This window comes from Athene cunicularia, assembly GCF_003259725.1.
Source record: "Athene cunicularia isolate RWA chromosome 21 unlocalized genomic scaffold, athCun1 chr21_part1, whole genome shotgun sequence".
NCBI classification, from domain to species: domain Eukaryota; kingdom Metazoa; phylum Chordata; class Aves; order Strigiformes; family Strigidae; genus Athene; species Athene cunicularia.
This window is the reverse complement of record NW_020799127.1, coordinates 6,785,588-6,799,466: the sequence shown is the minus strand read 5'-3', so window position 1 is coordinate 6,799,466 and position 13,879 is coordinate 6,785,588. Positions and strand designations below refer to the sequence as shown.

The window sequence follows — 13,879 nt, the reverse complement described above, 5'->3', positions numbered from 1 at the left end:
AATAAAGAAAAACCCAAGTTTCTGATTGATTCCTACCTCTTTAATTCCTAACATATCCCACTGTTTTGGGTACCAAGCTTACAGCCCAAAATCTCTAAGATTTAATCAATGTGCAAGATGTTAGGTAACACATATTAACGTAATTAAGCAATGGGTGGGGGGAGCAAATAAGGATGGGGTTAATTTGAGCATGTGTGGGATTAGTTTGGTGACTGGTTAATTTATAATTATAAAACATAAAACTGCAAGTGTGTACATACGTCCGATCAGTTGCTGGTAGTATTCCCTACAGCCCTTCTTTTCACCTCCCCTGTCTGTCTGCTTAGACCTAGTCCTTTGAGATGGCCATTTGGTGCCTGTTTCTTTCGTATCTCAGTTTGTGCAGTCACTTACCCATGTATCCATGATTAATCCACATGCTCAAACTGACCACAAGTCTGAAACGAAACTCAGAAAAGAGGGAGCTTCTTATCAGTCTGGAGATAGGGTGGGGGATGGAAGAGGCAACCGCTAGGTCCAAGAAGCAGTCAGATTGTTCTTTATGAATTAACAGAAACACACGAATCCCTAATCATAGGTGTGTGGATGCAGAAGGGTCTTTCTTCAAATCCGGCATGTTCTAGTGATTCATATCTTAAGCTGTTGCTATATTGTCTTGAATTCAGGGAAGGCTCCAGTATAAAAATCTCTGGCACAGGAAGTTCAGCTTCCTCTCCAGATTTCCTTCCTCCACCTCCTTATATGCAGAATAACAGGGAACATATTTAAGCCTTGCCTGTGCCAAGTGAGAACTCCTCAGACTGTAGAGCAGTTTGTGTTTATAGCCAATACCTCGAACACCTGAAGTGTTCAAGACAGGCAGCACAAAAGACTGATTCTTCACGACGAGACTTAGTCCCCAAAATATCCTGAAGTGCTGAGCTGCATTTTGTAACTGCACACAAAGCTGTGCCTAGTCCCTAAAGCAAACTTGATCAAAATAGGTGATAAAAGTGACTCTTATTGACTTTCAATCCCGTTTCCACAGTGAATTAGGCAAAACTTTTACTGATGACAGTGGGGGATTTAGCCATAATGTAAACTTGCTACAATTGCAGAGTAAGAAAAATTATGGAAAACCAGGTCTGGGTCAAGTCGATGCCTAATATATTGCTAATTTTAATAAGCTAATTTCACTTCCTAGATTTTTATCTAGGCTTCAGTGTCCTTTAAAAACACCTTGCTAGACTCTAGGCTGAGTGCCAGCCAGTCCAGTTGTCCGGTTTGAGCCTCAAACCGAAATAGGTAGGAAAAAATGTGAACTACGTTATAACTGAGCTCTGGAAGTGCATGTTAAGTACACTAGGAAAATGATGATGTTTAAAGTGTGACACAATGCTGAAGACCTCCGAGCTAGGTCTGTAGAAACTGGCAGTACTTTGTGATATATATATATATGTGCGAGGATCCTCACTAGGATCACAGAAGCGATGTGTGCACTGGGGCTAGATTGAAGTATGGCAGTACACTGAGGTAGTTACGATGTTTTCAGTTCTGGAATGTGCCCACTTAGCGCTCTCTGGGATGTGTGGCTGTGCCACTAGTGCTTCAGTGTAGGGTGTGTACGTTCCCTACAAGAATGCTCTCTTGGTATAACAAAACCAGCGTGCTGTATTTGTAGAGTGTGTATGACTAAGCTCTACCAAGCATAGTTTATTCCATCACCAACCTATCCCCAGAACAGAACATGCTATACTGTGGAAAAGAACAGAGGCAGCACCTGCTTCAGTACCTTTCACCAGCAGAGCTAGAACAGACATCCGTACAGCTGCAGCGTGAATGGGGAGAGACCTGAACAGCTAATTGCTGCTCATGTGACCCAGAACACAGACTATTCTGAGCAGTTGTCCTAGGAAGGGGACAAACAGAGAGCTACAGCTCTTTTAGACCACCTGGACTGAACCTTTCTGTTCCCGAGATCCCCCCTCGTGTCTCTGACTGCCACGCATACGCTGGCAGAAGTACACAGATCTGGTTTTGGCTGTAGCACAGGCTGAGCAAGAGCACCACTGAAAATAAACTAATGCGGTCCATACAGAGCAGAACACTGCCTTTGAATCTCCTCTTGACAGCTTTCTTATGAGACACGTGTTACTAACATGCAGCCCACCACAAGGCTGGCACAAAATCAGAATCTGAAAGCATCAAAAGGGGAGTCACCTCGGTGCCAAATGCAGTTGCTTGCTTTGGGAAGCTGTGAGTGTTTAAAATCACTACCATGTCACCCACTTATTCATACAAGAAAAAAAAAAACCACCAACCCAAAACACAAAACCCAGAAAGAATCATTGCGTTTCAGTCACATTCAGATACTCAGAGTAATGGAGATTAATAAATAATAAATAGCAGTACCATCAATAACAAATGCCAGAGGGTGATGCTGGGTCTAGATGCCTATCTGCTGACTAGTGCATATTAGTAAACCACATAGTGCTTTTAGTTTTGACTCCAACATTAATTCTGGCAGTGGAAAGCGGCTTTATTAAAAGTACTGAAAATATTGTTCATCTTTGTTTGTATTACATTCGTTATGAGGATTTAAGCCCCAATATAGAACTATGGGGAGATGCAAAAATTGAAATTGACTGATCATAAAAATAAATGAAACTTAAAAACCGTTTTAAATAGCGAGAAGTACATTCACTTCTTATATTTCTAATACTATAAGGCGTTACTGATAGCACTTGTTTTTTCGTGGTTTGTTTTTTCTCTAAAATGTTCTTTTTAAATCCCTTGCAAGCTCAATTATCTGTAGGTACATTTTGATGTTGGCCCATAATCCGTAGGACTAAAAAATTAAGTAAAAGGGAGGAAGATGGAGAAATGAAACCATTTGGTTACTTTTTTTTTTTTTTTTTTAAATTTTGAAGCACTATCCAGTAATCTTAAGCTGTTCAAAATACTGCAGTAAATTCACTTATTTGAACTTACCACCGTATTTTTTTTTATTTATTTTATAATGAAGTGCCGAATAGCATGTTGACATGTCAGTCTTTCACAACACTGAATCTTTTCTAGGATGTTGTAAAGCTTTCAGAAGTCACTAAAGTTAGTGGGGAATTTCACTTACTTGCAGGCTAGGATAACCTCAAAACAGGACACATCAACAATTCTCTAGATTGTTCTGCTGCTGTTCTATTACCAATGCAAATCCCTCCCGGTACCAGTGTGGTAGAAGTCACAAAAGATACAATGGTCTTTATGTTTTATTGGATTAGCATAATACACATTGGTAATATAACAGCATAACTCAGCCTAAACACACATAGGCAATAGTATAGCTCTGTTGCTGAGCTTTAGTAGGTAAGAAATTTGTGAGCATGTTGCTCACGGTATAATGTAAAACCTGGTTTCCAGCTGTTAAGAGTTCTGAAGTAAAAATGTCTTTAATGAAACATCAAAACTGAACACACAATAATCACCTACAAATAGAATTTATTATCAGTTCTGAAACTAGTATGTTCACTTAATTAAAAGTTAAAGGGTTTTGGAGAACACTGGGTTTTTAATGGGTTTTCCTCCTAGTTACGTGTTTGTTCATGGAGACCTGTTACCACTGGGGAAAGTGGGTGGGTTTTGTTACTTTGACTATTTTTTGAATGTGTTCCTTGACCCTTTAGAACTTCTTAGTCCAAATCTGTTTGTGTTTTAAGGTTTATCAAAATATTTCCCATCAAAATTATTTCTTCAATAAATATTTTGGCTTGACTAAGCAAAAATATACATGTAGAGGGGCTTATTTTTTTTCCATTACGTGTAATTGTCTTTGTATAAAAACTCAGTTTTGCTTGCCGTTTATTTACTAAAACGTTAATTCTTCCCAAGAGAGAAACTTCCTACTGGCTCAAACACACACAGATATTTCCACATGCAAATCTCACAAAACACAGGAGAAGGATTGTAACTTTTCTCATCCCAATTCCCTGCCAATGAATTTTGAATCCTATTTCCAGAGCTGAGAAACAGAAATCAGTAACAGCAGGAACAATAGTTACAACTTCTTCATCTCTTCCAATCCAAGAATCTCAAAGTACTTCGAAAGTGTCACTGGATTTGGCAACACCACTGTGCTTTACTGTGTCCATTCCCCACTGGCACATATAAAGCAAAGGAGCTAAATAATTCATTCAAAATTGGCCTCCACCAAGGCCAAGAATAAAACTCAAAAGATTACAGAGTCCCACTTTGGAATTTCAAGCCCACTTTCCTGAAGCAGCCATAACCCATTTATTTTATGCTATATGGGGGATCTATCAAGAAGACTGTTCTGCAGGCAGGAGAAACTGTAAATGGATTTTTCTTTAAACAAGATAACCGACTAAGATAGCAAATCATGTATTGACACCCCTGGAGGGAGCTGAAGAGTTATAAAGATAGTGGAAGCACAGATAAGAAGAAAAATTAAGTTAGATTTCCTTTAAAGTAAATGACAATGTTCATAAACAATAGTTAGCACCAAGGAAATGCTTAGATTTGAAATGCACAGTACGGAAAGGTCTATATTGTACATAAAACCAATGCAGCCCACATCTTATTTCCAGTGTTGTCAACGGGAGTTATTTCCCTAAGAAGCACAAGCCAGTGCCTAAAAAAGAAAAGTACATTTTATTGATTTCAACACAGTTTTGTATCAAGCTGATTCGTGGATATTGGGGAAAAGGTGGAATTAAATGAAAAAGTTATGTTACCATTTTATAACTTTATTTAAAAGTTATGAGAAACTCTATGTTCCTTTTTATCCAGTGCTGAGTAACTGAAGCTGCTCAGCTCATGTTGAAGTGAGGGGAGTGTATGCTCACCTCTCTGTTCAAGACAGTATTTGCTCTTGTATTTTTATTTTTTTTTTTTATAACCAGCTTAAGCATTCAAGCATGCACGGTGAAATTCTGGCTGTTAAGACAGGGGTAAAACTCCTGCATATCATCTGTTCATGTAACTCAAAATCTCATCCGAACTCTTGGAATAGAACTGCTTGGCCTCTGAAAATCAGAAACTACTAACTAGGCAACGGTGTCTGCCAGTTCACTTGGGTAGTGGCTAGAGAGATATTTCACTTTATGTGTGTTTTGTTTTGTTGCTTGGAGACATGAATTTTATAAGCGCTTTTTTTTTTTCTGACAGGTGCTCGCAAGAAAGGGTTTTGCAGAATTGGGATCTTTGCTGACAAGTGGCTTGAGCTTTAGGATGTTTACTGTAACAGAATCCCAGAGGTCACGAGTTCTGGTTTTGTAAATCAGAAGATTCTCCCTACCCTCTTAATCATGGGAAGTGACTCTTGAGCGACAGAAGAAGTGTAGACCATTGCTGCAAGTTCTTTCGTTCTTAGCAGCAAGTGAAAGCAGGGTAGACAGGGGTCCCAAACACTCAACTTTGATTCTGTTAGCTTGGGCTTTTGCAGCTCAGTTCTGTAAAACAATTTCCTTCTTTCTGCTCCTCCCATGATCTTCATGAATTTCTCATACTAATTCCCTCTGCTCCAGTGAGCAATGAAATGCAATATGCAGGTCTTTCTCGGAATCACTGTATCGTTTAGCCTGCTCAGGTTGTGGTTTAATGTACCATTAACACCAATTTTCTCTTCCAGGTTTTCTATGCAGAGCTTTCCTGTCCAAGCCCAGCACAGCAGGGAGCACACAAACCAAACCCACAGACATGGGACCTGATGACTGAGGATTCTTACTGCTTCTCTCACAACTTCACGCCCAGCTGTGTCATTTAACCATTTTGTATCTCCAGTCCCTAAAGCTCTTGGGGCCGCTTAAAACAACAGCCAATATTGTCATAACAACCATGAGCAATCCCTACACACCTTATACAACATTCACGCAGACTTTTCTGGAGCTGTTTCTGAAATAATGAGATTAGCGTGTGGTTTTTGTTCTTCGAGTTCTCTACCACTGCAAGAACAGAGTGGTTGGGCTGAATTCAGTTCCCAGTTTTGCTTGGTGTGGATGACAGAAGTCTACCCATTTTTCAGACTATCTTTCACCACTGTTTTGCTCAGTCCCAGTACACTTTCCCAAATAAATACTTACCTTTTGAAGTACAGGATCCATTACTGATTCTACTAATTTTATTACCTACTGTGATTAAATTAAAGACTACTAAACTTTCTAAGCATGCCTTAACCCATCAACAAATCAGCTTTGCTTGACTAAACATAAATTCTCAGAGGACAGTGGCACAAGTCCCCCCACCAGAAATATTTTTGCTTTGGGAATACAGTTTGTGTTCTCTGGATGCTGGAATCAGCAGCAGCACTGAAGCTCTCCTTCCACTGCAGCAATTAAATAAGGTAAGGCTCTCTGAAAGAACAGTGCTCTCATCAGTAATTCCCATGTTTGGTAGCAGCTTCACTAGGACACACACCTGTGCCCGCTTTCTGAAACTGCTGTGTCAAGGATGGAAGGATGTTCTATAGGAACCCGACACATACCGAGGTAAGCAGATTCTTTCTTGTATTTGGAGGCATTTTTCACAGACAAACTTCACTGCAGGTCTGATGTGTCTGACATCATGGGAAGTTCAGTAGCTAGGCTGAATTCTCGATGTGGATTCTAAATTCTCAGCATCTCCAGGGTACCAGTTGTTTTTCTCTTAGTTGCTCAATAAGACAATGATCCCCTTGAGGAAAGTCCCTTTAAACAGGGAAATATTTCTTTATATTTAAGCTTCTACTCAAACTGCTTAATCAGTATTCATGCAACTGAAGTGTTACTTAGAAGATTATTTACTTAAAGGAAGACCTGCAGGTGTGCAGTTGGTTGTGTGCATGTGTGTGTTTTTTATACATTTATGTGTACACACACAGAGAGTAGAATCTGATTTCTAAGATTATTATCACAATGCCCTTTGTTGCTATTAGAGCTGCAGGCTAGGTGTGCATACAGGAGAACATCCATTTACTTGCTTCTAAATAACTGTACACTCACTCCTTCAGTTCCACCTCAGCTCTGAATGACCTATGCTCATTACAGGATATGAGATTTTGAAAAAGATGTTTAGACCTTATTTTATATTCTCCCCTGTTGCTCACAATGTGTACTGTGATTCAAGCCACTGCAAAGCCAGCTATGTTTGTTCCGTGCCACTAACAGATTTCATCATGTTGAAAAATATCCATTGGCTCAGGTAGGGCAGCCTGTTTGCCTCAAGCTCTACCTTTAAACTTGGCTATGGCTTGTCAAGTTTAAAGGTAGAGCACAAAATATAAACTAATAACCCACACTTGACTATGAAGGCAAAACTGAACATGATCTTGTAACAATCCCCAGCATACGGAAAAGAGCTCTGACACAATTCTGATTTTAAGAAAAAAGCACCAAACCCCTATTCTTCTGTCTCTCTCAATAGTGGGCTGTATAAATAGAAGGGAAAAAACTGAGAAAGGGGTTGGTAAGTGTACAAACAGGCTTGGACCAACCTTAAGACACCCATATGTGTTTCAAGGGTGGAAGGTGAACGTGCAGAAAAACTCGAACAGAGCCTACTCCCAGCAGAGAAGTTCTGTTGTTTTGTTATATGTATGGATAAGTACATATATAAGTATACATATGTATATAAGTATATATATGGATTACAAAATCATATATTTGTATCACACCATGAGATTGTATCACAGTATAAAATTATGTCACTGAACGCAAGGAATACTACATCCAGGTTCAAGCAGCTCTAACATTTCATCTCTTTCTTTCTTGCTGGGAGGTAGTGGCTAAATAATTTCACATTGTTATGCATCAGTTTCCTACAACTAAGACAAGAGTAGTGATATTTTTTGGCTTTGGAAAATGCTTCAAGGTATGCTAAACATAACAATCACCCTCAGGAAGTAGGCAATACATTTTTATGATTGTTGAAGTCAGAGATGCATATGGTATTGATTTTTTGGATGGGTCACAAGGAGGTTTTCCCCTGGAAATAAAACTACCTCAGCCAGAATTGATGAGAAAACAAGACTACATGTAACACCCTCATGACATATGTAGACCAGCGTATACTGTCTCCATGTAGCTTATGCTGCCTTTGTCCAGAATGAGATTTACAAAGAGAGTCATGTAATAGATATGCTCATTGCATTCACAGTAACATAGATGTACACTGATGCAGTAGAATGAAATCCACAGGAAAGCTGTGGGCTTTCACAACTCTACTTCGCTTTGCTTACAGACAACGATGGATTTTTTCGAAGGATTTTGAAGCGACTTGCAAAGTGTCTCAACAATTCCGAATTTCCTCTTCTTGAGTCCATGTCACAGATAAACCATTCTAATCCATACCATAAGTAAGAAGTTCAGTATCATCTTCCAAGACTGTATTAATTAGGAAACTCAGGTATATGGATTTTTCCTGCCTTTTTCTGTCATAAATTACATGAAGACTCTCGAAACTAGTTCCCCCTGCCTTAGAATCTTGTCAATTATATTCCCTTCCGACTAAAACATTTTTGCTAATTTTATGCTTTGTTCTCAGAATTTGCTTAAAATAACTCTTTTGTTCCATAGTAAGAGGCAAACTGAAAGAAACTGTGAGAATGCAGAATGTAACTAAGGAGACTGAGTTACTCCTACTTCTTGCTCTGCCTGGCCTCACTGAGTATTTCTATTCAGTATGCTTTTATTTATTTAATTTGTTTAATGAACAATCTTGATACTCTGCTATTCCTTCCTCAGAAAGCAGCAGCCATGATTTTCATTCACTTGTTAAAGAACTAGCAAATAACAGCAAGTTGGAATGGTTCTGAATCGTTTTGGGGTTTTTTTCTAATAAAAAGAGAGTACCCTGTCCTCTGAACAGACTTGGGACTGAAGCCGAGCTGAAATTGAAATATTGTAGAAGCTTCATTTAATTTTGGTGGAAAGACAGGAGAAACAGGGGTTCTGGATTGCTTTGGGGACTAAAGGGAGTGAGAACTTCAAACAAGATCAAAATCACATGAACATCTCTCTGAATCTCTGCAAGTTTAACAGAATGCACACTATGGCAATCAAAGGCAGACAAAATATTCTGGAATAGGAAATAGTGCTGGTGTGATTTTGGAATATGAGGTGGTCCTTTTGAGTTATTATTTTGGGTAAGTTGATTAGAAACACTCACCTGAAGTCACAAATAGAGAAGTAGGTAAAATATAATTATTTATTACTTCTGCAGTATTTTTATGCCATCTGAGGAGCTATGCCATTTTGAGAAGTGCTGATTTTTCACCCGTTCTTTAGAAAACATAGTTTAGACTATTTGGTGACAGTTATTCTTTCAGAGTCCATGAGCATCTTGAGTTATCCTAAGAATCATGCAGTATATTTACTCAGATAACAATATGTAATTTTTTCATTATAACAATGCAGTAAGAATGCTATTTGTATGCAAAAATGAATTCCTTTCTAGGAAATTAGAAAATCCTGACAAAACAATCAATAAAACATCAATGTGGCATATTTCTAATCAAGGTGCAATGGCAATTTCACTTGCAAATAAAACCCTTACTCATTAATACCTTGGGGACCAAGTTACATCCTTGCTCTCCTTGCTGAACAAGAATACCTCTTCTCAGGACTTTGCAGTACCTGTCCTTGTATCTTTTTGCTTTTGAACAAGATTTCCTACTCCTGCATCCTAAGAAAAGCAGCTGTTGCCTTTTTAACTGTCACACTGATAAAAATCTGATACAAATGCCTCCCAAAGTACTGCAGTACCTACGGCATCATTAAGTGACTATATTTCACTGTTTCTAAACAATGCAATAAGGCTTTGAGAGGCAAATCACCTTAAATTGATTAGCAATGGGGCAAAACCAAACTAATTTTAAGGTGAAGCTTCCACAGCTTTCAAACATGGTTACTTGTCATATGAGCTATGTCATGAAGCCGTTCATGAACATAACCTGTCTGGGCTGCACATTTGATTGAAGGTTACTGCCTCTGAACAGCAGATGTCTGAACAGGACATACGTGGCTATCTGAGCCACAGAGTTCCACCATGTGACATCCTGCAGATGTGAGACAGTTTTACAGACCTGCTGACCGTGACACATAAGCGAGCAGACTGGTATGTAAGAAACATTCCAGGACTTTCACTCCCTGGAAGTACTTCTCCTCTCTTATACAGAGCTCTGCAGATGACGGAACTAAAATGGCATTTATGTTATCAAGATTCATAAGTCTGTATCGCACAGATATTTTAAAGCCTCCCAGTAGCCTTCATTTTTACCTGTTGATGGCAGTCACACTCATGTAAGAGTGAAAGCAGAGCCTGGAGGCTGAAAGCTAGAAAGCAACTTTTGATGTGGATGCAATCATTGGTTCTGTTTAAGCAGATGCCCTATTAATCAGGAGTTGGTAAAAATACAAAACTACACATGGCGTAACCCTTCCCCATTTGGAAAAGCTTCACAGTAATCCTGAGACAGCCAGTTTTAATTTTCACAACCAATTTCTTTGTGTTCCACAAAAGGCTTGAGACAATGATTTTTCACAGCCTCGCCACCAGTGTGCTATAGCAGCGCTGTAACAAACAGGTCTTGAAGCAGGCTGCAAAACCAGGTGTTCCAGTAGCATACCAGGTATGACAGATTCTGGCTAGTTTTGTCATCGTGTTTGAAACAGCTGAAGAAACACACAAACTAGTGAAACTGCCTAAAGATTCATTTAATACAGCGTGCTCTCTATAAAGGGGTTACTATCAGCTGATTGAGAAAAAGGTGCAAGAAATTTTGCAACTGAGAACTATGGAGCAACCTGCTTACAGGAGACGTTTTCTTTAGATCTAAGCCAAGCTTCAGGAGAAAAAATTCTATTTTTCCTTCAGCTAACCTAGTCCTAGCATATGTGGAAGCCTCAAGTTTGAGAAGTTTCACAATTTTGTGAAATTGTGTGAGTTACGTTTCCCATTATTTCAGGTATTTTAATTTGCTTTGGTTACACTCGCTACTTCAAGGTGGACTAACAAAAAAAAAAAAAAAAAAAAAAAAAAGTGGTTTTGTTAATTATGCATATTAGATCTTCAGGTATTAGCAGATATTTTCAGCTAAATTCTTAGTTACAAGCAATATTTTTGAAATGTACAGAAACAGATAAACTCATGCATCAAAGAAGTCTCCACTTATTTCTGGAGATTTACATGCTTTTCCACTGAATACTACAATCTAGGACAGTTTATGTATCTGTATGCACATTCAAACTAATTAAATTAAAAATAAAAAAATTAAAAATTAAAGGTAATGCGTATACAGTAGCGTCCAGCATAGGACTACATGAAGACATCAAACACTGTGTTGCACACAGTAACACGTGATTCTCCTGAAAGATTTTAAAATGCAACAAAAGTGACTTCTGCAGTGAGATTGATAAAATGAAACAAAAAAAAAAACCCACCCACCCCACCTGAAACAACCCTCCACCCCATAAACAACCATTTCCAGTCTTCATAATCCCTCTTCATACCAGTAGAGTAACTATGTATCAAACTTTTCACTGGCAAATAAAATATAATTAAGTCACTGTATCAGAAACAGGAACTACTGCAACAGTTGTATTTTTACAAAAGGATAGATGTGGTGTGAAAAATTAGTTACCTGTATATGCGGTCATAGTCAGCATGTACAAACACATTTGGCTGGTCTGGTTTCCTTACCCAGATTCCATGGATTTAAAGAGATGGCAGAGCACAGACCTGTGGACAGAAATTCCCTTTAGCTCTCATAAAACAGAGAATGCATAAAAATTAAAATTAAAACAAAACAAAACAAAAAAAACCACCACAGAAATTCCTGGGAGAGGATCTCAATATGTACTTTATTTAAAAACCCCCAAGTTTAGGTACTATAATTGTCCCACTACTAAAAGCACATAAGAGAATTATAAGGAAGAAAAGCAGCATTTATATGGTAAGACATGTGCGATGGGAAATAAGCATGCACTAGTTTATTATGATAAAGTCATTTCACACAACAATTCTCCTAGTCCAATAACAAAATCCTGATGTCGCTACTCTCTCGAAGCAACAAAGGGTGATTTACTATTTGTTATGAACCCCAGAATGTTATTTTTGTTCATTACACAAAATTCTTCTATATGATCGAGTGTTAGCTGAAAATTTTTCACAAGATCTCCTAAGACTTACAGATTTTTCCTAGCAAAGCAAGGGTTTTTCTTTTTCTTTTCTTTTTTTTTTTTTTTCTTTTTAAAAATTCTTTATCATACTTTTTCCCCCTGATGTAGTAAGTGGTCATTCTTTTCCACACAAATCATGGTGTATCCCCAGAAAGGTATTATAACCTCTGCTGTGCATAAAAGCAATCACTAACTACAAAAAAATTAATTTTAAAAAATCAGGCAACTTGCCTACTACAAACTTCCCTGAGACTTTTTCACATAAATACTGCAGTACTGTGTGCAATTGCTTTAGAAATCTCTAGAAAACTTTGCAAATAGCTAAAAAACTTATGGTGTTTCTTAAGCACGCACATTGAATCAGTTTTTTTCTAGATAGAAATGCTAGATGAATTTCTAGCCCTAATTTAAAGAACATCCCCATCCTGTATACGTGTGGTTCCACAGATTTTGATGGGTAATTCCTGTCCACTATGCACATACATACATGTATTTTTTTTTTAGGGGTAAAATGAAATTATTTCCCTGCAGTTACTGAAGAGAATATAAAAAAATTTGGGATTATAACTCAAGAATCCTTTATTCTATTGTCAGTAAATTTGTTATTTTGTTATTTGTGAATCCCAGGGTGAAAAATTAAAGCTTTAGCACAGTACGCAGGTTATTTAAAAACAAAAATTTGATTATTATAAAACAAAGGCTTAACCATACCAGGTTCTAATAATTATTCATAACAGACACCCTAAATAATAGCTAACCCACTTTCCTATGGTTTAATTGGCAAACCTATTCTTTCTCTTACTAATTACAGGTAGCCACGCCTCCCTTCCCAGAAGGCATGAGGGCGAGGAACAATTTCCTTTAAATTCTGGGGAAGTGAGCAGCTACTAAGGGCAGTCTGCTGAAAAAGTATTGGTCTTTTAAATTTTTTTTTTTTTTTAGTATTACAGCATATTTATTTTTTTTTGCATAGGCTTTTAATTCAAAATGTGGTATAACGTAGGGTTTTTTACTTTTTCTTGTAAACCTGCTTAGGTAATTTCACCTCTTAACAAAATATAAACAAATAGGGGGGAAAAAAACACCCAGATTTAGACTGTATATATACTTACTTTATATTATTAAGTAGCAATGTTTTAGTATGCCAGTGCTGGTGTGAAATGATTCCATCCTGGTAATGTGTGTCCTGTCTGGTTTGTATGAGGCCCAGTCTGTAAAACAGAAATTAATTTTTTTTATGTTCCCTTATTTTTTTTTCCTTGACTTGCTCTTTTCTCTAATGCCTTCTGAAGCAGTGAGGCTCATCCTTGGGAGAATATGAAAAGGCAGCTCTGGAAACACTGGCTGTGCGAGTACCCTTATAAGCGACGTTAGAAGTTGTAAGCCTACCGAATCGTCACTTGTTTTCAAGTTTCTGAGGGGGAAAATGGTGGCATGAAGGTATTTACAGCCTGCTGGCCTTCCTGTGAGCAGCGTTTTTAAGACCTCCGGCTCTCACCGCCCCCTTACTCGTGCTCGGCGCTCCAGGGCTCTCACATTCAACATGGCCTTACTCGGGGAAGTATCCGCTCTCCTCCGGGCCCTGCGCTCTCTGGGCGACTCTCTACTTAAACACCGCCGTTTGCGGGCTTCAGTTTTCGGGTCTTTTTTTTTTTTTTTTCCCTTTTGTTCACGCCAGGCTTTCAAATACTTGTTTGCGGCCTGGGCGCGGCGGGGCAGAAACAAACACACTG

At 38.3% G+C, this 13,879-nt stretch overlaps 1 long non-coding RNA gene across 2 annotated transcripts; it reads right to left on the bottom strand.

Annotated features, from left to right (window-relative positions):
* Positions 1 to 8,226: 8,226 nt before the first annotated feature.
* On the bottom strand, positions 8,227 to 13,867 carry LOC113487770. 2 transcript variants are annotated; one of them, XR_003399846.1, is made up of 3 exons: positions 13,656 to 13,867; positions 13,259 to 13,357; positions 8,227 to 11,706 (listed from the first exon to the last, which is right to left on the bottom strand). It is a non-coding gene; the product is annotated as an uncharacterized LOC113487770 (long non-coding RNA). The 2 variants fall into 2 exon arrangements; XR_003399845.1 differs by having other exon boundaries at positions 13,683 to 13,867.
* Positions 13,868 to 13,879: the final 12 nt, after the last annotated feature.